This window comes from Manacus candei, unplaced genomic scaffold (genome assembly GCF_025592945.1).
Source record: "Manacus candei isolate 608988 ecotype Guabito, Panama unplaced genomic scaffold, ASM2559294v1 h1tg000045l, whole genome shotgun sequence".
NCBI lineage: Eukaryota > Metazoa > Chordata > Aves > Passeriformes > Pipridae > Manacus > Manacus candei.
This window is the reverse complement of record NW_026138093.1, coordinates 3,848,828-3,871,005: the sequence shown is the minus strand read 5'-3', so window position 1 is coordinate 3,871,005 and position 22,178 is coordinate 3,848,828. Positions and strand designations below refer to the sequence as shown.

General features: G+C 51.2%; 1 protein-coding gene and 2 pseudogenes across 5 annotated transcripts in view; 1 reads left to right on the top strand and 2 right to left on the bottom strand.

Moving 5' to 3' along the window:
• Nucleotides 1–22,178, bottom strand: part of LOC127474815 (zinc finger protein 208-like) — a 1,262,639-nt pseudogene that overhangs the window by 755,230 nt on the left and 485,231 nt on the right.
• LOC127474817 (zinc finger protein 850-like) overlaps nucleotides 1–22,178 on the top strand; it is a 594,864-nt pseudogene that overhangs the window by 462,217 nt on the left and 110,469 nt on the right.
• LOC127474818 (uncharacterized) overlaps nucleotides 1–22,178 on the bottom strand; it is a 220,356-nt gene that overhangs the window by 176,237 nt on the left and 21,941 nt on the right. The gene's annotated exons all lie outside the window — the stretch shown is intronic.

Sequence of the window (22,178 nt, the reverse complement as noted above, 5' to 3'; positions counted from 1 at the left end):
CCTACCCCTTCCCCTGTGTAACCTTTTTGGGGGGTTTATTCCTTGGGATTTCCAGGGTCTCACTTTCAGTGGAGTGGATCTTTCCCACCTGGATCTTTGCTGCATCAACTTCAAGGTGGCCAATCTGAGCCGCTGCAACCTGGCCCGTGCCAGCCTGTGCTGTGCCAGCCTGGAGAGGGCTGACCTGTCAGGCTCTGTGCTGGATGGAAGAGCTGCTGCAGCTTGGGAAGGCTGGGCTTGTGTTAACAGAGAGGAGCTGGAACAAACAGAGGGGTGTAAAACATCGAGTTCTTAAATATATTCTAGAGTTGTTCTGGTTCCCAAAGCTTTTACACTTCCTCCCAGTAATGATTTAATGGGATTGACTCCCAAAGCAGAAATTAAAAGTGTCTTCTTGATTGTCTTTGGTGTTGTTCCTCTGGCTCTCAGTGACTCCTGTCTGTGCCAGTGTGCCAACCTGCCAGGGGTGAAGATGCTGCGCTCCAACGCAGAGGGAGCGTCCCTGAAAGGCTGCAACTCTGAGGACCCATCAGGCCTTAAGTCTAATCTGGAAGGTGAGAAGCTTTTGCCTTGTCAATCTGTGCCAACTGAAGCCTGTGTTTGTGCATTTCTATGGCCCAGAAAAGGTCCAGCTGTGGTTTGTCCAACCCTGAGAAGGGCCCACAAGGGCTGCACTGAGTCTGTGACCATCTCAGCCCCAAATCCCCTTGTCCTCCTCCAATTCACACAGCTCTGAGGCAGCACCAGTGTGCAGCTGCTGTGTTTCTGACTGGTTTTCCTCACAGAACCCCTTTCTGTGTGTGTTCCAGGTGCCAACCTGAAAGGAGTGGCCATGGAGGGCAGTCAGATGACAGGAATGAACCTCCAAGTTGCAACGCTGAGAAACACCAAACTAAAGAACTGAAACCTCAGGGGAGCAACGTTGGCAGGAACTGATTTGGAAGTGAGTTGGGATTCATTTTCCATCCTATTCCTTTCTCTCCTCTAGTCAGCTGGTAATTGGGGGGATTGGTGGCTTTTGGCTGACCTCTCCAGCTTCAGACTCCAATGGAGTTCAGGTAAATGGACTTCCAGTAAAGCTTTGAACAGAGTTCTGGGTGCATTCCATTGACACTTCTTCTTCTTTTCCCCTTCAGAATTGTGACCCAGCAGGTTGTGACCTCCAGGAAGCCAATTTGAGGGGCTCTGATGTGAAAGGAGCCATCTCTGAAGAGATGCTGACCCCCCTGCACATGTCCCAGAGCATCAGATAGGGAAGGGAAGACGTCAAAGAGGAAGGAATCCAAACATTTGTTGTGACTTTCTTCACCTCCTCCCCTTCCTGAGTTAGAAGGAATGGTTATTAGACAACTTCCATTTGCAGTAGTGCCTAAGTAGACTCTTTCTGATCACTTTTGGGGAGGGAATTTTTGTTTCAGAGGTGGAAAGAGAGAGTTTCTCCCTTTGTGAAGAGAGTGAGGAAGTGGGCTGGTTTTGAAACCAGAAAGTGGGGCTGGTTTGGGGGGGAGGGTTCAAGACTTTCGTTGTTTAGCATTGCATGACTTTGGAATGCATTTTAATTTCTAAAGCACAATATATGCAATTCTATTTGTTAAGTCTGTCTCTGCAATATGAATAGAAAATGTTATTGCTGTATAGTAGCAAAGAAAGTTGAGATTTCCAGGTAGACAAGTGTCTTTACAGTCAGTGTCTTCATTCCAGCAGGGTGTTAATGCCAGGGGTGGTCACACAGTGCCCACGGGATGTGTTCAGGTCTCTACTGGGGTGGATACAGTGGGGAACTGTCCTCAGAGGTCCTAAATTGCTGTGGAGTAGTTGGAGTGCAGGGTTAGAGCAGCTTTATCCCCTCAGATGTGCAGAGGAAGCTGCTGCCCCTGCAGGGACCTGCCCAGAGCCCGGATTGAGTTCCCCCTGGAAGATCCCTGGGCAGAAATGGGATGTCTTAGTCAATGCTCTCCAAAGGAGTGTGAAATTGCACTCTCAATCCCAGCTGGGAAGAAAAATTCCCCTACTTCCACATGTCCTGGCCACTCCAGACTGGAGTTCCTGTAGTTTTTTCCTTCTTTGTTGGGAATTCAATGGACAGAGGAAAACACAGAAGTGTCCCCAAAGCAGAGAGAAGCTCTGGGGCCACAGCACCTGCTCCCCCCTCTTCTCATCCCTTCAGTAGATGAAGAAATGGCCCTCAATGTTTCCCCTCAGTGTACTCTTCAAATCCTCCTTGAAAGAATGGGCATAATCCCATTTGCCAGCCAGATCCACTTTGTGTTGCTTAAAGTGGCTGTAAAAGCATCTTGCCTGGGGCCAAGTGCCCCTTCCACACTTGCTTTACCAGTGGAAAAAGCAGGGAAAGCTGTTTTTTGTGTGGGCACCCTTCAAATCTCAGTGTTTGTGATCTTGGGAATCCTCTTGGACCTGGAACAATGGCAGATTATCTCTTGTCATGGGATTTGTACCTGGAGATTGTTTTGGTCTGTGTTTAAATCTTCCTTGCAAATACAACTGATAGAAAACAATGTAAAAAAAAAGAAAAAAGAAAAAAAAAAGACAAAAAGGCCATACGAAGAAAAAAAGGGAGGAAAAAGAGAAAAAGGAGAAAAAAGAGAAAAAAAGACAGAAAAAACATGAAAAAAATGAGACAAATAATAAAAAAGAAAGAAAAAAGAGAAAAAAAGAAAAAGAGAAAGAAAAAAGGGAGAAAAAAGGAAGTAGAAAGAAAAACGGAAAGGAAAAAAGAAAGAGAAAAGAGAAGGGAAAAAAAGACAGAAAAACAATAAAACCAAAAAAGTATTATCCTCACTCCACTCACGTGCAAATGGCCGCTCTGATCCGCCGCAAGGACTACAACTCCCATGGTGCCCCGCGCAAAGCGCAGGCGCGGCGATGGCGTTCGGGGGCGTGGCCGCGCGCTGATTGGCTGTGGCGGTGCTCCTTGAATGCGGTGCGCGCGCAGAGCGCCGTGTTGACTTCCGGGAATCGGTGATGGCGGCGGGTCCTGCCTTTGTCTGTGAGAGCTGGCGGGGGGTGCGGGAGAGCGGGGTCTGGGGATCCCCTCGGGGGCTGCGGGGAGCGCGGCTGTGGGGGGAAAGGCTGGAGGGCTCGGGAGGGTTTAGCGCGGAGGTTCGGGGGTTCCCGAGAGGCAGAGCGCAGGGCCTTGGAACCGTCTCAGGGACCGCGGGGCCCGGGGGCCTCCCAAGAACCCGGATGTTCGATTCGATTGCCGAGAAAGTCCCTCGGAAAAAAAAATCAGAACCACCCAACGAAAAAAATAACCCTAAAAAAAGGAAAAGTGAGAAAAAGGTGAAGGAAAAACTGCAAGGGCCAGGATGATTTTATTGCTTTGCTTCAATTTTTCCTCCTCAGATTTTCTGCTCTCTTCCTTTACAGAAAGCTTTTCTGCTGTTCTGTGGTTTTGGGGTCCCTTGGGGGCTTTTAGGGGTCCCTGAGGAGGTTCTTGAGGGTCTCTGAGGGGATTTGGTTTCCTGAGGGGACTTAGGGAGGTGGTTGAAGGTCCCTGAAGGGGTTTGGGAATCCCTGAGGGAGTTTTGGAGTCTCCGAGGGAATTGGGAGGTCCTGGGGGGCTTGCAGGGGGTGTCTTTGAAGGAGTTTTCTGGGTTTCTAGAGGGATTTCAGAAGTCCCAGACGGTTTTGAGGGTCCCTGAGGGGGTTTTTGGGGTCCCTGAAAGGACCTGGGGGGTCCCAAGTGGGTTTTGCAGGTCACTGAGAGGGTTTAGGGGGTCCTGGAGGGGGATGAGGTCTCTGAGGGTATTTGTGGGGTCTTTAAGGAGGTTTTGATGGGTCCAGAGGTGGATTTCTGAGGGGATTTCAGGGGTTTTGAGAGGATTTTGTGGGGTCTCTGTGTCGGTGGACTGACCTCAGGGAAAGAGGATCCCAATTCCCCCCCTGAGCCTCAGAGACCCCCAAAACTCAGCACACAGAGACCCCAGAGGGAAGGGGGCCCGGGGGTCCCCTAAAGCCCAGCTGTGGGGTTCAGGGGGTCCCCCAGCTCCCAGGGGAGGGGTCCTGTTGGTGCCCCCAAAAATCTGGGGAGGGGGATGTACCACATCTGGGTAAGGGGATCCCAGTGCTCCAGTATATCCCAGTGACCCTCAGTATAGCCCAGTAACCCTCTCAGTGACCAGCCAGTGTGTCCCAGTGACTTCCCACTGCCCCCCAGTAAGGCCCAGTGATCCTACAGTGAGCACCCAGTAACCCCCAGTATGGCCCAGTAACCTCCCAGTGTCCCCCTGTGTGTCCTGGTAATCCCCCAGTAACCCCCCAGTCCCTCCCAGTGCCCCCTGGTTCCCCCCAGTGTGTCCCAGTATCCCCCAGTAATCCCCCAGTGCCCCCCAAAGCCTCCCAACTGTTCCCAACATGTCCCCAGATGTCCTTGACCTTTCTGTGAGGGGGGGGAGGAGTGTTTTTGGTCAGAGGGTCCGGGGGGGCTCCTGGAGTGAGATGGAGGGTTGGGGACACCAGGGATGGGGTTTGGGGACAGTGGAATTGGGGATGCCAAGGGGGGAACTGGGGACACCGAAAGGGTCTTGGGGACACGAGTGGGATCTCAGGACTCACCTGCTCTTGGTGCAGGCCCTCCTCTCCCCTTCTAGGCCCCATTAACCCCCTCAAATGTCCCCCAACTCCCCTTTTTTTCCTTTAATCCCCTCCCCCCCAGATACTTTTGACCCCCCAATGCCCCCAAGACCCTTTTAACTCCCCCAAATTCACACAAAGCCCCTCAAAACCCCCCAAGTCCCCATTGAACCGCCTCCCCAGATCCCCCCAAATCTCCCCAAGTCCCCACCTCAAATCCCTTCCAACCCCCCTCTAAGAGGGATCACCTTGCACCCTGGGACAGGAGCACAGTGGGCTGTACTGGGGGCACTGGGCTGTACTGGGGGCACTGGGGGGGGCTCAGGTGTTCCAGAACAAGGTGGCCCAGCTCCAGGAGAGATCTGGGGAGCAGTGAGGAGGTACTGGTCTGTCCTGGTCTGTGCTGGTCTGTCCTGGTCTGTACTGGTCTGTCCCCCCAATCCCAAAAGCCCCTCCCCAGCTCCCCCAGGACCCTCCCATACCCCAAAGCCCCCCAGGCCCTCCCAGGCCCCTGACTTGGTCCTGCTGCCCCTTGAGCATCTGCAGCTGCTGCAGAACCAGGCATTTCATCAGCAAATGTGCAGGTGACCCCAAGCTGGGGGTGTGTTGATGTGCTGGAAGGCAGGAGGGCTCTGCAGAGGGACCTGGCCCAGCTGGATCCATGGGCTGATTGCAAGGGGATGAGGTTCCAGCAGGCCAAGGGCCGGGTCCTGCCCTTTGGCCACAAGAAGCCCCGTCAGCCCCCTGGGCTGGGGCCAGAGTGTCTGGAGAGCAGGCAGGCAGAAAGGGAGCTGGGAGTGGGGATGGACAGGGAGCTGAAGAGGAGGCAGAGGGTGGCCAGGTGGCCAAGAGGGCCAATGGATCCTGGCCTGGAGCATGTACAGAGAAGAGCAATGAGGCTGGGGAAGGGAGTAGAGCACAGATGGTTTGAGGAGAGGCTGAGGGAGCTGGGGGTGTTGAGGCTGGAGAAGAGGAGGCTCAGGGGAGACCTCCTGACTGTCTGCAAGTCCCTGCCAGGAGGTTGGAGCCAGGTGGGGCTGGGGCTGTTCTGCCAGGAAGCAGCAGTAGGACAAGAGGGCTGGGTCTGGACCTGTGCCAGGGGAGGTTTAGGTTGGATATTAGGAAGGAATTTTTTGCAGAGAGAGTAATCAGGCCTTGGAATGGGCTGGGCAGGGAGGGGGTGGAGTCAGCGTCCCTGGAGGTGTTGAAGGTGAGAGTGGATGTGGCCTCAGTGCCATGGTCTGGGAAGCACAGCGGGGTTGGATCCAGGGTTGGACTTGATGATCTCGGAGGTCTTTTCCAACGTGGCTGATTCTGTGATTCTGTGATTGCCATTCCTATGGCAGCACATGCTTGAGGCTCCATCCCCAGGGTGATAGAGATGTCTGTCCATATCTATCTCCAAGGTTAGTCTGTAAATGTGTGGTGTTAGAAAAGCAGGCTGAGTTGTGGGCTGGTTGTAGAAGGAGAAAGAAGCCCAGAGGCCAGTGCAAGCAGGCAGCCCTCAGCTTGCACCTGATGTCCCCTCCCTGCAGGTTCCTGTCCTTGAGCCCAGGCCCTGAGGTGAGGCTGAGAAGTGGCGCGGAGGTGAGCCCAGAGCTGTCCCTGAGGTGAGGCTGAGAATAAGTGCAAGGCAGATGTGCTGCTGAGGAAGGAGAACCCTGTGGTGGGGAAGAGGCAAAGGTACCCATCCCCGAGCAGGTGCTGTGTCCATCCCCTGTGTGCCAGGTGAGCTGGGGCTTTGCTGCAGAGCTGCGGGCGCTGATTTGAGCGTCTCCAAGTGCTGAGAATGTGGGCACCCAGGAACACAAACTGTGCCTGGCCACAGAGCCTGCAAGGAGGAGCAGAGACAGCCCTGGCAGTGTGGGGGTCCAGGTTGTCCCTGTGCCTTCCCCTGCAGGCCCTGGCTGTCCCTGCTGGGCCCCTGTCCATCCCCATCAGGTCCCTGCCCGTCCCCCCGGGCTGAGCTCCCCCCAGGAAGTGCCGTGGAGCTGAAGCTGCTGCCATCCCCCCCTGCAGCCGCTGCCCCAGCCAAGGGAGCAGCAAAGGCAGGGCCAGGAGCAGAGGCAGCAGCAGGGGAGCCCTGGGGGGGCCGGGAAGCTCTTGTGTGGGGCAGGAAAGAGGCGCTGGGCACGAGGCCGGGGCTGTGCTGAGCAGGCCCAGCCCTCACATCCCCCCAGCCAACGCCTGTGGAGCTGTTTGGTTTCCTTGGGCACAGCTGGCACTTGTTGAAGGCAGAGCGGGGCGATGCTGGAGCTGGGGGACCCCCGGGAGCCTGGAGGGGGGAGCATGGAGAGGGAGGAGCCCCGGGACCCCCTGGGCCTGAAAGGGGGGATGGAGAAGGGGAAGCCTGGACAGTGGGGACCCCTGGGATCACTGGGACAATGAAGTGGAGAACCTGGAGAGGGGGAATGTTTAGGAACGTGGTACCCTGAAGGTGAGAGTCAGAGGAGAAGGAACCCTTAGGACCCCCAACACTCTCAGTGTTCCTAAGTGGGACCCAGCATCCCAGACACAGGAGACCCTCCAAACCCCACAGAGGAGAGACCAGAGAGGGGGAATTCCTGTGAGAGTTTTTTGGGCTGAATGTTCATAGTTTGGAGTATTTTTTGGCTGAACCTTAGCATTTTACTTTTTGGATGGAGTTCATCTTGCTATTTCTGTGCAGTTTTTTTCCTGAATCTGGGTGGTTTGGGTTTTTCTGGGCTGAATCTTGGTGTTTTGGAGGTTTTTATGGTCACAGGATGCCCGGTGAGTTCTAGAGATGGACTTGGGGAGGAGGAACCCCCAAGCCAACGCGCTCAGCCCTTGTTTTCCCCCCCATCAGGATTTGTCCTTCCCAAAGCTTGGGCGGATGGAGGAGGAGGCTGGGAGGAAGAGGAAGATGCCTTGGGCCCCCCAGGCAGGTGAGGAGGAAGTCAGTGTCCCTTTGGGCGGGTGTTGTGCTGGCTCTGTCAGCCCAGCATGGCCCCGGCTGCAGGACAACCCCGCTGGCGCCGCCGTCCTGCCGGGGCCGGAGTTGGGGGGATGTCCTTGGCCTTCCCTGTGGGCCGGAGGCAAATCCCCTGCCTGTCCTTCTTGCTTCCTGCCCCAGGCCCCGAGGTGAGGAGGGAGAGCCCGGAGGACAAATCCCCCCGTGAGAGCCTGGTGGGAGAGGCCGTTTTGAAGGGCTCCCCGGCGCAGGAAGGCAGCGGGGAGGAAAAGGGCCGGAGATCCCCCCGCAGGAGGGGCTCCAAAGCCAGCCCAGGGTGCTCTGAGGAGGAAAGAGCCAGCCTGTGCCGGGAAGGCGGCCGGAGCTTGAGGGGGAGCTCTGACCTGGTGGTCCCTGATCAGCCTCCCAGCAGGGAGAAACCCTTCAAGTGCTTGGAATGTGGGAAAAGCTTCAGCCAGAGCACCAGCCTTCTCAGACACCAGCACATCCACAGTGGGGAACGGCCCTACACGTGTGGGGAATGCGGGAAGAACTTCAGGCAGAGCTCCAACCTCCACATCCACCAGCATATCCACACTGGGGAACGGCCCTACAAGTGTGGGGAATGTGGGAAGAGCTTCACTGACAACTCCACCCTCCACTCCCACCGTCGCATCCACACTGGGGAACGGCCCTACAAGTGCCTGGAATGTGGGAAGAGCTTCAGGAAGAGCTCCCACCTCCTCAGCCACCAGCACATCCACAGTGGGGAACGTCCATACATATGTGAGGATTGTGGAAAGTGCTTCAGACAGAGCTCCCACCTGATCGGACACCAGCGCATCCACACCAGGGAACAGCCCAGGAAAGGGATGGGAGAGGTGAGCTAAGGGGATGCGGGAGAGCAGGAGTGGGGTTGCCGTGGGGGTCCCTCTGTGTCCCCATGCCTTGATCCCTGGAGAGTAGGGGGAGGCTGGAGAGAGGGGAGAGGTGCAAGAGCCCTGAGAGCCTGGAGAGGGGGGAGCTCGGGCCCCCTGTGCCGAGCCAGTGGTCGGGGCCGTGCTGTTGGTGCCAAATTGCCCCTGGTCAGGCTGAACCCAGAGCCTGCCCACATGTCAGGGGGCCCGATCCACTCCCTGATCTCATTGCCCTGGGGCAGCCTCTGGTGTCCCCCCACCTGTGGGGCTGTTTGGTTGCCTTGGGCACAGCCGGCCCTTGTGCAGGGCTGTGCCCTTGGGGGCTCTTGGGGGTGGGCAGGAGGTGTTTTTTGGGGGTGCCGGGCTGGGTTGGGGGCAGAGCCCCGGCGGTGGGTGGGGGGATGCGGGTCCCCCCCACGGTGGGGGTTGGTGTTGCTGGGTCAGGCCCCGCCGGCTCCATTGTCAGCCCGGTGCCGGCGGGGGGGACACAGCGGGTTTGGGGCCCCCCGGGAGTGCCGGGGGTGGGTGTGGAGCCCGGGAGCTGCCGAGTGTGGAGGGCGGAGCGGGGAGATGGCGGAGCTGGGGGACCCCCGGGAGCCTGGAGGGGGGAGCACAGAGAGGGAGGAGCCCTGGGACCCCCAGGAACCTGAAAGGGGGAGCATGGAGAAGGGGAAGCCTGGACAGTGGGGACCCCTGGGATCCCTGGGACAACAAAGTGGAGAATCTGGAGAGGGGGAATATCAGGGAATGTGGCACCTGAAAGTGAGTCAGAGGAGAAGGGACCCTTGGGACCCCCAAAACTCCCAGCATCCCAGACAGGGGAGACTCTCTGTACCCCATAGGGGGGAAACCAGAGAAGGGGTAACTTCTGGGAGAGATGTTTTGGGCTAATCTTCATATTTTGGAATATTTTTTACCTGAGTCGCAACTTTTTGCAGTTTGGGGGGGATAAAAGTCATCTTGCTATTTCTGATGGGTTTTTTGCCTGAATCTTGGTGGTTTGGGTTTCTTTAGGCTGAATCTTGGTGGTTTGGAGGTTTTTATGGTCACAGGATGCCTGGTGAGTTCTAGAGATGGACTTTGGTAGGAGGAACCCCCAAACCCAAATGCTCAGCCCTTGTTTTCCCCCCCCATCAGGATTTGTCCTTCCCAAAGCTTGGGCGGATGGAGGAGGAGGCTGGGAGGAAGAGGAAGATGCCTTGGGCCCCCCAGGCAGGTGAGGAGGAAGTCAGTGTCCCTTTGGGCGGGTGTTGTGCTGGCTCTGTCAGCCCAGCATGGCCCCGGCTGCAGGACAACCCCGCTGGCGCCGCCGTCCTGCCGGGGCCGGAGTTGGGGGGATGTCCTTGGCCTTCCCTGTGGGCCGGAGGCAAATCCCCTGCCTGTCCTTCTTGCTTCCTGCCCCAGGCCCCAAGCTGAGGAGGGAGAGCCCGGAGGACAAATCCCCCCGTGAGACCCTGGTGGGAGAGGCCGTTTTGAAGGGCTCCCCGGCGCAGGAAGGCAGCGGGGAGGAAAAGGGCCGGAGATCCCCCCGCAGGAGGGGCTCCAAATCCATCCCAGGGTGCTCTGAGGAGGAAAGAGCCAGCCTGTGCCGGGAAGGTGGCAGGAGCTTGAGGGTGAGCTCTGAGCTGGTGGTCCCTGATCAGCCTCCCAGCAGGGAGAAGCCCTTCAGGTGCTTGGAATGTGGGAAGAGCTTCAGGGACAGCTGTGACCTGCTCCGACACCAGCAAATCCACACTGGGGAACGACCCTACAGGTGTAGGGAATGTGGGAAGAGCTTCAGGCTAAGCTCCACCCTGATCCGACACCAGCGCATCCACACTGGGGTACGGCCCTGCACATGTGGAGAATGTGGGAGAAGCTTCAGGGACTGTTCCAGCCTGATCCAACACCAGCGCATCCACACTGGGGAACGTCCGTACAAGTGCTCGGAATGTGGGAAGAGGTTTCAGACCAGCTCCAATCTCCTCACGCATGAGCGGACACACACAGATGAGAGGCCCTTCCGCTGCACCGACTGCGGGAAGGGCTTCAACTGGAACTCCACCCTCGTCATTCACCGGCGCATCCACACCGGGGAGAGGCCCTACAAGTGTGGGGAGTGTGGGAAGAGCTTCACCCACAGCTCTAACTTGACCAGACACCAACAGATGCACTGATAAGGGAAGCCCTACCAGTGCCCCGACTGCGGGAAGAGCTTCGACCGTAGGACTGACATTTTTGAGTATCTGAACTCCAACATCAATTTATTCTTTTGAATATGTTTAAGTTTTACCTCAGTTTAGTCTGAAAGCCAAATTCACCACTACCCCATTCCCTGATAACCGTGGGCTGGTTCTGACCAGTGAGGCAGAAATTACCCACTGCCCAGCAAAAACCAATGGGGCCAGCCAGTGGTCTCTGCCCTGGCAGCCCAGTTTCCCCAGTCTCATCTCAAAATGACCAGTTACACTGAAGCAAAGAGCACTGGAACCAGTGCAACAAGCCCCAGGTTGACTTTCACACCTGCCCACGTGTCCTGTTTTCTGCTGCTCTACAAACCTTCCTTGTTTAAAATGCAATGGAAAAATAAACAGGTTTTGGGATTGTTTTGCTTTTGGGCTCGGGTGGTTTTTTCCCCCCACTGTTCTCATTAACCTCATTTCAAATCTATTTTGGTGTTTGAAGATTAATTAAAATTTTGAATGATGTTTTAATGTTAATGCCTTGACCAAAGTAACAAAACATGAAAAATAAAAAAAAACAAACCACAAAGCTGTCCATTTTTGTCACAGTCAAACACTCAGAAGTACTAACATAAGCACAGTGAAAACCCCATAAATAAGACCATTAAAATAATTTTAATATTTATATATTATTATATTTTTACCAAGCTTAACATAAGGAAATTTAATTACTGACATCAGCTTTCCCCACCTCCCAAAAAGGTAATTTAGTTACATCTTAGTCACCCTTGAAAGGCTCTTTCCAGTTGGGTTGGCCTCTGCCTTAGACACTCCTGAGATCTGCCAAATCCAATTTAAGGGCAAATTTCCCCACCAGGTTCAACTGCATCGGTTGTACCAAAAACTTTGCAAGTAACCCCACAACTTTCATCTTAAACTCTTCTCTCAACCTTGTAAAATAATTAGCAGTAAACAGACCTGATAATGTGTTATAATTAAGGACATGTTCTTGTTATCAAAGTTATTCATACAGCAAAAAGATGCCACAGGAATGGCCAAAATATTAATATCAACTTCTACACTTTGGAAATCTCCATTTGGTTTTAAAGATTTCACAGTGGTTGTTTCCTTAGGAATTCAGGCACATTTTACTAACAAGTTTCAATAAAGTTACAAAAACATCTTCCTCCACTAAGACACAGGCAGTCATCCTAACCTGAGGTAGGCACTGAAAAGCCCAATTTTTTTCTTAGCTGTCACGAGTCTTTCATTCCTTCTGCCACATCAATTAGGCATCAGCCCATTTTTCAAGCTGCTGTTCTCTACCAGCTCCTGCTTTGGTTTCCAAGCCCCGTATTTTGGCCACGATAAAATCAGGGACCTGGGCAGTCATGTCAGAATGACAAAGAGTACTGACCCTCCCTGCCAAGGGAGACCAACCATTCCCAACCTCGACCCAAGGTTCAAGGCAGCGATTCTGAAACAAAATTTACAAAGGTTTTCTCTTCAGTTTTTTGCTGAATACCATTTTATTTGAACATTTATTTTATTTAAACATTTTTTATATATTTATATTTTTTAATATATTTAAGGTAAAGGAATTTGAATTTATATTTGGATACCATTTTATTCAAACATTTATTTTATTTAAACATTTTTTATACCTTTATTTATATGGTTTTTTAATGTATTTAAGGTGTAGGAATTCGAATTTATATTTGGGTACCATTTTATTCAAACATTTATTTTATTTAAACATTTATTTTATTTAAGCATTTTTTACGTATTTATATTTTTTATATATTTAAGGCGTAGGAATTTGAATTTATATTTGGGTACCATTTTATTTAAAAATTTTTTTTATTTAAACATTTTTTATATTTTTATTTATATTTTTTATATATATATAAGGCATAGGAATTTGAATTTCTATTTGGATACCATTTTATTTAAACATTTATTTTATTTAAACATTTTTTACATATTTATATTTTATCACCATCAGATGTTCTGTAAGCACAGCAGTCAAAGCACAACTCATGTAGGTTTGGGTATTTTTAGCTAAGGCTGTTTGCCAGGTTTCTCACATTTAGAGAGGAATTCCCGGTAAGATGTGACTTTATTCACAGATGCACTCTTTTTTGGGTGGTATTTTGAAATAATAAACTCTATTGCATTAAGCAAAGTATGTCAACTTCAATAAAGCTTCAATAAAGTGTTTTCAAGTATTTTCCCTCTTCTCTTAAAAAAAATGAAAATAAACATCAGTGTTTCAACTAAACATTATCTGTGCTAACCAGAGAGGGCAATACTGGATCTTTCAGGATCCACAAATTTGGATGCTTTTGCAATTGGTATTTGAAGCAACTTCTTTTGTAGACAACTGTTTCACTAAGTAAATTAAGGCTTTCACATTCAACCCCTTCCTTTAGGTAAGGATTAGAAACCAGAAAAGGAGGGAAGAATTACTCGGGGTTTAACTGAAAGGCCAAAGTCCTACCCAAGAAACCAGATGTGACAACAGCTCATTTACAACCCAGTGAGAAAACAAACAAAAATGCACCCAGAAAGATTCAGGAGTCATGTGAAGATGAATATAAAAATGGAACACGAGTCACATGTTTTAGAGATTCGAGCAGATGACTGGGGGCTAGAAAGGCGTCAGTGGATAGCACAGGAAGAGTTTTGAGGAAGAGCTGGAAGGAGAAACATGGCAAGAAATCTGCTGTTCTACACAGACCTGCAGTGGGAAAAACAGTTAAAGACTTCTGAAGGAACAAGTAATAAAACTCACAGAGCCCAGGAGCAGAAGAGATTCAATACTTGCCAAAAAGCATCAAAACTAAGCTCATGGACACACATTAAAAACTGAATTCCTCCAATTCATGAATTCCACTTTTTTGCTTCTGGACTGAACTTGGTGATAAAACTGGTCCAAAGTCACAAAATGTGGCAGGGACAACAAAAGGTCAAGACCAAATTCCTTTTAGTTAAGGAAAACTGGAAAAGATTCTGTTCCTGTATTCATCCAGTAGAGATGAATAATTTTTTAATTATTAATTATTAATTTTAATTTTTCTACTCAAGCCTGCCAATGTTGTGTTTTTTGACTATGTGAGGAATGATCTGAAGTCTATCAGCTCACAGTTTAATTTAAAAATAAATAAAACCAAACAGGCAGAAAACCATCCTGGTATTACAGATCATTTTGTGCAAAGCCAGACCTTTGTGAAGGTCTCTTTTTAAAAAGCTAAAAAGTAAATGTTATTAAGGAAGAACAACTTACCAAGCCCTTCAACCAAGAGCAGCTATTTTGCTTACAGTGAGCAAATCAATTCCTCCAGACATCTGCAGGGAAAATGGGATACTAAAGCACTTGAATTAAAATTAAAAATAATAAAGAAATCCTAATAAATTAAAATAAAAAAGAATAAAGAAATCCTAATAAATTAAAATAAAAAAGAATAAAGAAATTCTAATAATTTAAAATAAAAAAGAATAAAGAAATCCTAATAATTTAAATCTAAAAAGAATAAAGAAATCTTAATAAATTAAAATTAAAAAGAATAAAGAAATCCTAATAAATTAAAATTTAAAATAATAAAGAAATCCTAAGGACCAAGCATTAGCCTGTGAGTATTACACAGGTCTCATCCCTGAATGAAAAACAAACAAACAAACAAGCATTAGAGATGACAGCATATGCTACAAAAGACATTTTATAAAAAACTTTCAAGTATCACCAGGGAATGTGTTATCAAAGAACCTGTGCAAACCACCCAAGAAATTCAGGCCCCGTCCTGTACACAAATCCCTGGAGAAATTACCACCAGACAAACACAGATAACCATATATTGCTCTTACAAGAAAAGACAGCTCCAAAGAGCTCAGAAAAGTAAACAAGGGACAGGTAAAACTGCCTTTATTGTAATGCCTGTTCAGCACAAACAGCATCAGGGCAATCCAGGAAAGGTGCAGACCATTATGACTGAAGTGCTCAATTTTGTATTTAGCATGGAACATGCAGGTCAGCCAAGATCTGCTCCTGACACTGCGGGGTTTAATTTTAATCTTTAATTTTGCTATTTTTTGAAGAGCAGGTCAGTTAAAAGTTTCAGCTTTAGACATTTCAGGATTTAACATCAGGAACACAAGTCCTGGGTCTCACAGGCTCAGTCCCCTCATTATCATCAGACTGGTCTTGCCTTCATTGTGACAGACTGTGCAATATCTGTGGGTTTGACCATCTAAGGTGAAAATTCCCATGGGATTTCAGATATGCTCTGTTGTTCTTCAGGTATGATGAGATCATTTCTAAACACCAACTCTTAGTTCTCACAGATCCCATCAGACAGTTACACAACCAAGTTCCAGAACACACTGACACACACATTTGCACATCAGCCCTGTTTGCTGCAGGACATCCATCAATTCATAAAGATGTGACCTACACTACAATAACAATATTCTATCCTTGCCAAGCATCAGCCTTTGTGTTCCCAAAACCAAGAAACAGGCCCCAAAAATCTCCTCTACAAATACGTGAAGTCTCCTGTTCCTGCTGTTACTGTTGTCAAATGTGAGTTCTACAAGATCCCCAACCATTAATGCTACAAACTCAGTAAGTACAAAATAAAATCAAAGTTTAATGCAGGTTCTCACTGGTGAAATGGGACATTGAATGAAATGGATTTATTTTCCAGAAATACAAGGCATATGTATCTATATACACAGATTATAAAAATAACAAGCCACTTCACAAATAGCCTTGTAGAGAGCTATTTGTCCCCCTGAGCCTCCCCTTCTCCACACTCAACCAACCCAGTTCCCTCAGCCGTCCCTCAGCAGACATGTTTTCCAGAGCCTTCCCCAGCTCCGGTCCCTTCTCTGGACACGCTCCAGCCCCTCAAGGGCCTTTTGGCACTGAGGGGCCAGAACTGGACACAGCACTCCAGGTGGGGCCTCCCCAGTGCCCAGCACAGAGGGGCAATCAGTTCTCTGCTCCTGCTGGCCACACTCTTCTCCACAAAGGCCACGATGCCCTTGGCCTTCTTGCCCCCCTGGGCACACTCTGCCTCATATCCAGCCCCTGTCAAGCAGCACCCCCAAGTCCCTTCCTGCTGAGCAGCTCTCCAGCCCCTCTGCCCCCAGCCTGGAACGTTCCAGGGGGTTGTTGGGACCCAAGGGCAGGCCCTGACACTTGACCTTATTGATCCAGCCTGTCCAGATCCCTCTGCAGAGCCTTCCTGCCCTCCAGCACATCCACACTCACACCCAGATCAGTCAGTCTCCCAAACAGGACAAACTCTGACCACCAGCAATCCAGGGTGTCAGTTCTTCTGCCCCCTCCTTCCTCCACCCAGAATGGAAAACTCCATCATTTTGGGGTCTCTGTGCCCGTCGGCTCCGACCACCACATCCCCCACCAGTCACAGAATCATGGAATGGTTTGGGTTGGAAGGGACCTTAAAGAGCATCTCAGTCCAACCCCCTGCCATGGGCAGGGACACCTTCCACTAGACTCAGAGCTCAGAGCCCCATCCAACCTGGTCTTGAACACTTCCAGGGATGGGGCAGCCAGAACTTCTCTGAGCAACCTGTGCCAGGATCTCACTACCATCACAGTCCAGAAATTCTTCCTAATATCCCATCTAACCCTTCCCTCTCTCAGTGTGAAGCCATTCCCCTTGTCCTGTCACTCCAGGCCCTTCTCCAAAGTCTCTCTCCATCTTTCTTGTTGGTTCCCTTCAGGCACTGGAAGGCCACAATTAGGTCATCCCAAAGCCTTCTTTTCTTCAACCTGAACAATCCTAATTCTCTCAACCTTTCCTCATAGCAGAGCTGCTCCATCCCTCTGATCCTCTTGCTGATCCCCTCTGGACTCACTCCAACAGGTCCATGCCCTTCCTGTGCTGGAGCCCAGAGCTGGAGGCAGCTCTGCAGGGGTGACAACATTACAACCCTGTGTGTTCCAGCAAGGACACTGTGGAACCTCCTGGAGTAAAGGGGCCATTGTGACACTGTAGGGCCTTCTGGAGCCAAAGGAACCCTGGGACACTGGGCAATCTCATGGAACCAAGGGAGCATTGTGACAATGTGAAAACTCGAGGAATTAAGAGGCCACTGTGACACTGCAGGGCCTCATGAAATCAAGGGAATGCTGGGACAGTGTGGAACCTCATGGAACCAAGGATTCATTGTGTCATGAAAGGCCTCATGGAACCAAGGGAGCCCTGAGACATTTCGGGCCCTCATAGAATCAAGGGGCCACTGTGATATGTGGGGCCTCCTAGAACCAAAGGAGTCCTGAGACATTTTGCAAACCCATGGAATCAAGAGTCCATTATCACACTGCAGAGCCTTACGAAGCCAAATGGACCCTGTGACTCTGTGGAACCTCATGGAATCCAGTGGCCATTCCCACACTGTAAAACCTCATGGATACTCTCAGGTTCCCATTATGAAAAGATGTGTCTGCCCAAATTCAGCTGCAAAGGAGACCATGTGCCAAAGTCAGCAGTCTAGGTTTGATTTAACAGTAAATAGGAGGGACAGAGAAAGAAAGAAAGAAAGAAAAAGAGAGAGAGAGAAGAAGGGCGTGGTGGGAAGCCAGTCAGAGAGAGACAGAGCTGAAGTAAATGTATCACACCATGGAGATCCCTGAGGCTCCCACCGGTCCTTCTTCACCCTGCTCTGCTCGGTGGAGGGTCCCCAAGTTGTGCTTCTGGGCTATCACTTTTATACAGCCCAAGCCCTGGGTATTCAGGGGGGTAGATGCTGTTCCCACAGCTTGGGCTGGCACATCTACAAGGACTTGCTTCCTTTCCCACAGCTTGCCACAGTGGGAGTTTCGCCCGGTGTGCTTCCAGTCTGCAGGTGGGAATCTTTGTCTGGATGGGTTCCCCAGACCTGCCTTACCAGCCCTGGCTTCCTGTTGGGGCTCTCTACTCTTTCCCACACTCTGCACAGTGCAATTCTGTCCTGTGGGCTACTTCCAAAGCTTCACCTCCCTTTAGGCCTTGGAATTAAAGGCCTTCCTGTTTGCCACCAGTGCTTATGTGTTGTGGTGCCTTATGGGATTTTCCTGCTTTGACAGTGTTTTGAGACAGTTCATTGTGCCCTTCAAGTCCTTCCATGTGCACACACACCCCACTCTCACCAGTGTCTGGCCCTCCAAAGAACACAAGCCCTGATGATTTGTAGCTCCCACTCCAGTGGTTGGCACTTGGACCTCCCTCCGTACCCAGAGCTCAGAGCTCCCTTGTGCCAGAAAGTTTAAAGAGATTGTGCCTCATTCTGCCAAGACAACCCTTGGAAAAAAGTGTCCCTCTGTGTTTCCTGGGATCAGAGCACTCTATTGTCATCTTCCAAAACCTTGGAGAGGTTCCAGAAATCTCCCAGGAAGGAATCAGGGGCCTCAAGCACAAGACCCCTATATAGAGGCTGAGGACTCAGGGGTCAGGGGTGTGAAGATTGAGGACAGTAGAAGAGTAGCCTGAGAGGTCTGGAAGGGGGGTGTGAGAGCTGGTGGAGCTTTTCTTCCTGTCAGAAAACAGCCTAAGAAAGAACTAGTGCCACCAAGGGCAGCTGGGGTGGCCTAGACTGGTGACAAGAAGTAAGAAATTTCCCTCTGAGGTCAGTGTTGTGGCGCAATATGTCACAAAGAAGGAGTCTGGATGAGCCCAAGGCTTTGTGTGTGCAGGAAGAGCCAGGGAGGACGCAGAGATGTCAGTGCAGGAAGGTGCCAGCCAGGTGGGGCAGCCGGGGGGATGACGACAGCCTGCAGGGAAAGGGGCAGGGCATGGACACCGTAGGACAGCCTGGGCTGGAGAGGAGACAGGCATGGGGAGAAGCTGAAAGGCCCTGACAGAGCCACCTTCTGCAGGCCTTTGGCCATGGCTGCTGTCTGTGCCCCTGATGCCAGGAGGAGGGGAGTGGCCCTTGCAGCCCTGGGGCCTCATGGCCTCCTTGTCCCTGCTCAGCAGCCTGGCAGGTGCCACCCCATGGTCCTGCCCTTGGCATTGCACATCCCACATCCCAGTGCCCCAGGAAGAGCCCTGAGGAATGAGGCAGGGACAGGATCTGCCTTCCCAGGGGCTGGGGGTCAGGGCTTGGTTCTTTGGATTAAAAGAAAACAAGTCAAGGTTTGTTCAGCATTAGAACCACCTTTCCCTTGCTTGTCCATCCTTGTCATCACTGTCTGCACTTCTCTGCTCTAACTGGAACCTGGGGACAAGTTCTCAGTTGTGTCCCTCAGTGAGACTCATTAGCACTAAAAGAAACTTTAGTGTTTCAATCTCACTTTGACTTCTTGAGAAGTTGTTTGAACTTCCTCTCAGGGACTGAGTCTCATGTAAACAACTACAAACCACCTGAGGGTCATGAAATGCCTCAGGGCTGTTGCTGTGCTGCTGAGCTGGGTCGGGCTCCTGGCACACAGGGAGCTCCTGGCAACCCAGAAGAACTTCAAAGAGACAGCTCTGCTGGTGAGCAGCTCCTCTGCACAGCCCAGCAGGGCTGAGGGCACTGCCAGGGCAGCTCAGGGACACCAGCAGGGCACAGACAGAGCTTCAAGGGGCTCAGCACTGGTAGGATGGCTGAGAGCTCCCTGCAGGAGGAATCTTGGCAGGGCTGCACATGGTGAGTCTGTGGCTGCAGGGCAGTGCAGGGGCAGCTCCTGGAGGCATCTCCTAAAGCTGGCCCAGCCCCAGCTGATGGGATGGGTGAGCAGGGGTTGTTTTGGGGCAGTTTGGAAGAGCTGTGAAGCCAGGGGTGCAGCCAGGGGTGCCCAGGGCTGTGGGGCAGAGCAGGGTCCTGCAGCCCAGGGTGCTGTGCTGGGCAGGGACTCTGCTGCCTGCCAGGGGCAGCTCTCAGCCAGCCCGGGGAGCTGCTGCCAGGGCTGGGGCACAAGGGCTGTGGGCAAGGAGCAAACCTGGCAGGTGAGGGAGGATCTTTTCCATGTCTTCCTGTTGCAGGGTCAGACCTGCTCACAGCTCCACACCACTACACCATATTGAATGGAGAAGTTTTTGCAAAGCTCACAAAAGAAAGGGGCTACAGGAAAGGAATTAGTCCTGAGGTGTGTTTCCTGCTTAGGCATTGTAGCAGAGACATTGTTCTCTCAGGTCAGGAGGCTGCACTGAAATTCCAACTCTTTTACTCTCAGAGATGAATATTTCAGGCAGTCTCAGAAATGAGCACAGGATCCTGGGCAGTGCTGAGCCTTCCCTTGGGGGTGGGCACTCGCCTGTGCCAGCCCTTGCCTTCTCTGGGGAAGGGCTCCTGTCCTGCTCTGTCCAGCACAGCTGCACCTCTGGGCTGGCACAGGGGGCACTTCACAGACCTGCCCTTTCAAGCAGCGCTGCCCTGCTCTCAGCACAGATCTTGGTGGGTTTTTTAAAGATGAATCTGTGTGTGAAGTCATCTTCAAGGCACCCAAGGGAAAGTGCAGGGCAGATGGGAAACAGGCTGAGAGGCCCTGCAGCTCTCCTGGCTCTGCAATAAGCAACAGAGAGCTCAGCCCTTCTGCCTGTCCTGTCTCAGCACTCGTCAGATTTGTCATCAGAAAAATTTTACCCTGAAAAAACACACCCCAGGTGTTATGACCGTAGACAAAAAACCCAGTCAAAATTATTTTAAGGATACACTGTGCCTCCCTTCTGCAGCCCAAATTGCTCCAAGACAACAGCACAGGAATTGAACTTTTCTATCAAAACTGTGTTCCATGTTACATCCCCTGTGATCATGAGAGCTGTCCCAAACCAGCTCCATGTCTGCACTGCAGTAGAGCAAAGCTGAGTCCTTGGCAGCACATGGGCAGAGTTCCTGCTCCTCACAGCACCCTCAGAGAGCACAAACCAGAGAAAAGAAATGCCTTGACTTGGAGGGGATTTCCCTGAAAACTGCACTGGCTTTGCTGAGAGGGGGCTGTCTTAATTGTTCGCTTTCTTTTCCTTTTCAGAACAGACCCTGTGCTAAAGAACAGCAAATGTGCAACAGCAGCTCCCTCACCCACTTCCTCCTCCTGGCATTCGCAGACAGGCGGGAGCTGCAGCTCCTGCACTTCTGGCTCTTCCTGGCCATCTCCCTGGCTGCCCTCCTGGTCAACGGCCTCATCCTCAGCGCCGTAGCCTGTGACCACCACCTGCACACCCCCATGGGCTTCTTCCTGCTCAACCTCTCCCTCACAGACCTGGGCTGCATCTGCACCACTGTCCCCAAAGCCATGCACAATTCCCTCTGGGACACCACAACCATCTCCTACATGGGATGTGCTGCAGTTTTTTTCTTTCTGTTCTTCATTTCATCAGAGTATTCCCTCCTCACCGTCATGTGCTACGACCGCTACGTTGCCATCTGCAAACCCCTGCACTACGGGACCCTCCTGGGCAGCAGAGCTTGTGCCCACATGGCAGCAGCTGCCTGGGCCACTGGCTTTCTCTATTCTCTGCTGCACACAGTCAATACATTTTCCCTGTCCCTGTGCCAGGGCAATGCCCTGGGCCAGTTCTTCTGTGAAATCCCACACATCCTCAAGCTCTCCTCACGCTCAGGCTACCTCAGGGAAATTGGCCTTCTCTCTTTTACTATCTCTTTAGGATTTGGTTGTTTTATTTTCATTGTTTTCTCCTATGTTCAGATCTTCAGGGCTGTGCTGAGGATCCCCTCTCAGCAGGGACGGCACAAAACCTTTTCCACGTGCCTCCCTCACCTGACCGTGGCCTCCTTGTTCCTCAGCACTGGCACATTTTCCAACCTCAAGCCCTCCTTCATCTCCTCCCCATCTCTGGATCTGGCACTATCAGTTTTGTACTCAGTGGTGCCTCCAGCACTAAACCCCTTCATTTACAGCCTGAAGAATCAGGAGCTCAAAGATGCCCTGAGGAAAATGATGACTGGATGCTTTTCAGGAGCAATAAAGTGCCTGTTTTCTGGGGTGTAGCATTCAGAATGGGACTCCTTTATGGTCCAGCCTTCCTGCTCAGGTTTTTCTTGCAGGTCATCATGTTCTCCTGGCAATAATTTCCTGTTCAATGAAATATTATTATGCATCTGCCTTCTAATTTAGTGTCTACCCATTGAATTGGACCCAGAGATGTATAAATGATGAATTGTGCTCTCTGAGTATTTAAACAAAATAAAGGACCCTGCAGTGCCTTCTTTGTCCAAGACCCTTCTTCTTAGATGTTCCTAAAGGACAGCACACTGCAGGACAGGGGGTATTTGCAAACGAGGAGGGGACAATAATCCCAGCCCAGCAGCACTGCCAGGGAGCAGCAGTGCTTGGTCTTTCCAGAGCTGCTCTCTTTCACTTCCACACTGTCCTCCTGAGCCCCTTTCTCGCTGTAAGGCCTGAGTGCTCTCTGAGCACAGTCCTGTGGGCTGGAAGCCCTTGGAGCACAGGCAGGGACAGGCCCTGGGAACTTCTGAAGCAGAACTGGGCTACTTTACAGCATCTCCCGAATGCTGTGGGATCTTCTGAGGGCAGTGCATGTATTGGGTCAATTCTTCTGTGACCTTGCTGCAGGGCTGGAACTCCCCTGCAGTGTCACCATGACACTCCTGCTCTCTGCTTTCCAGGTTCCATTTTCAGAT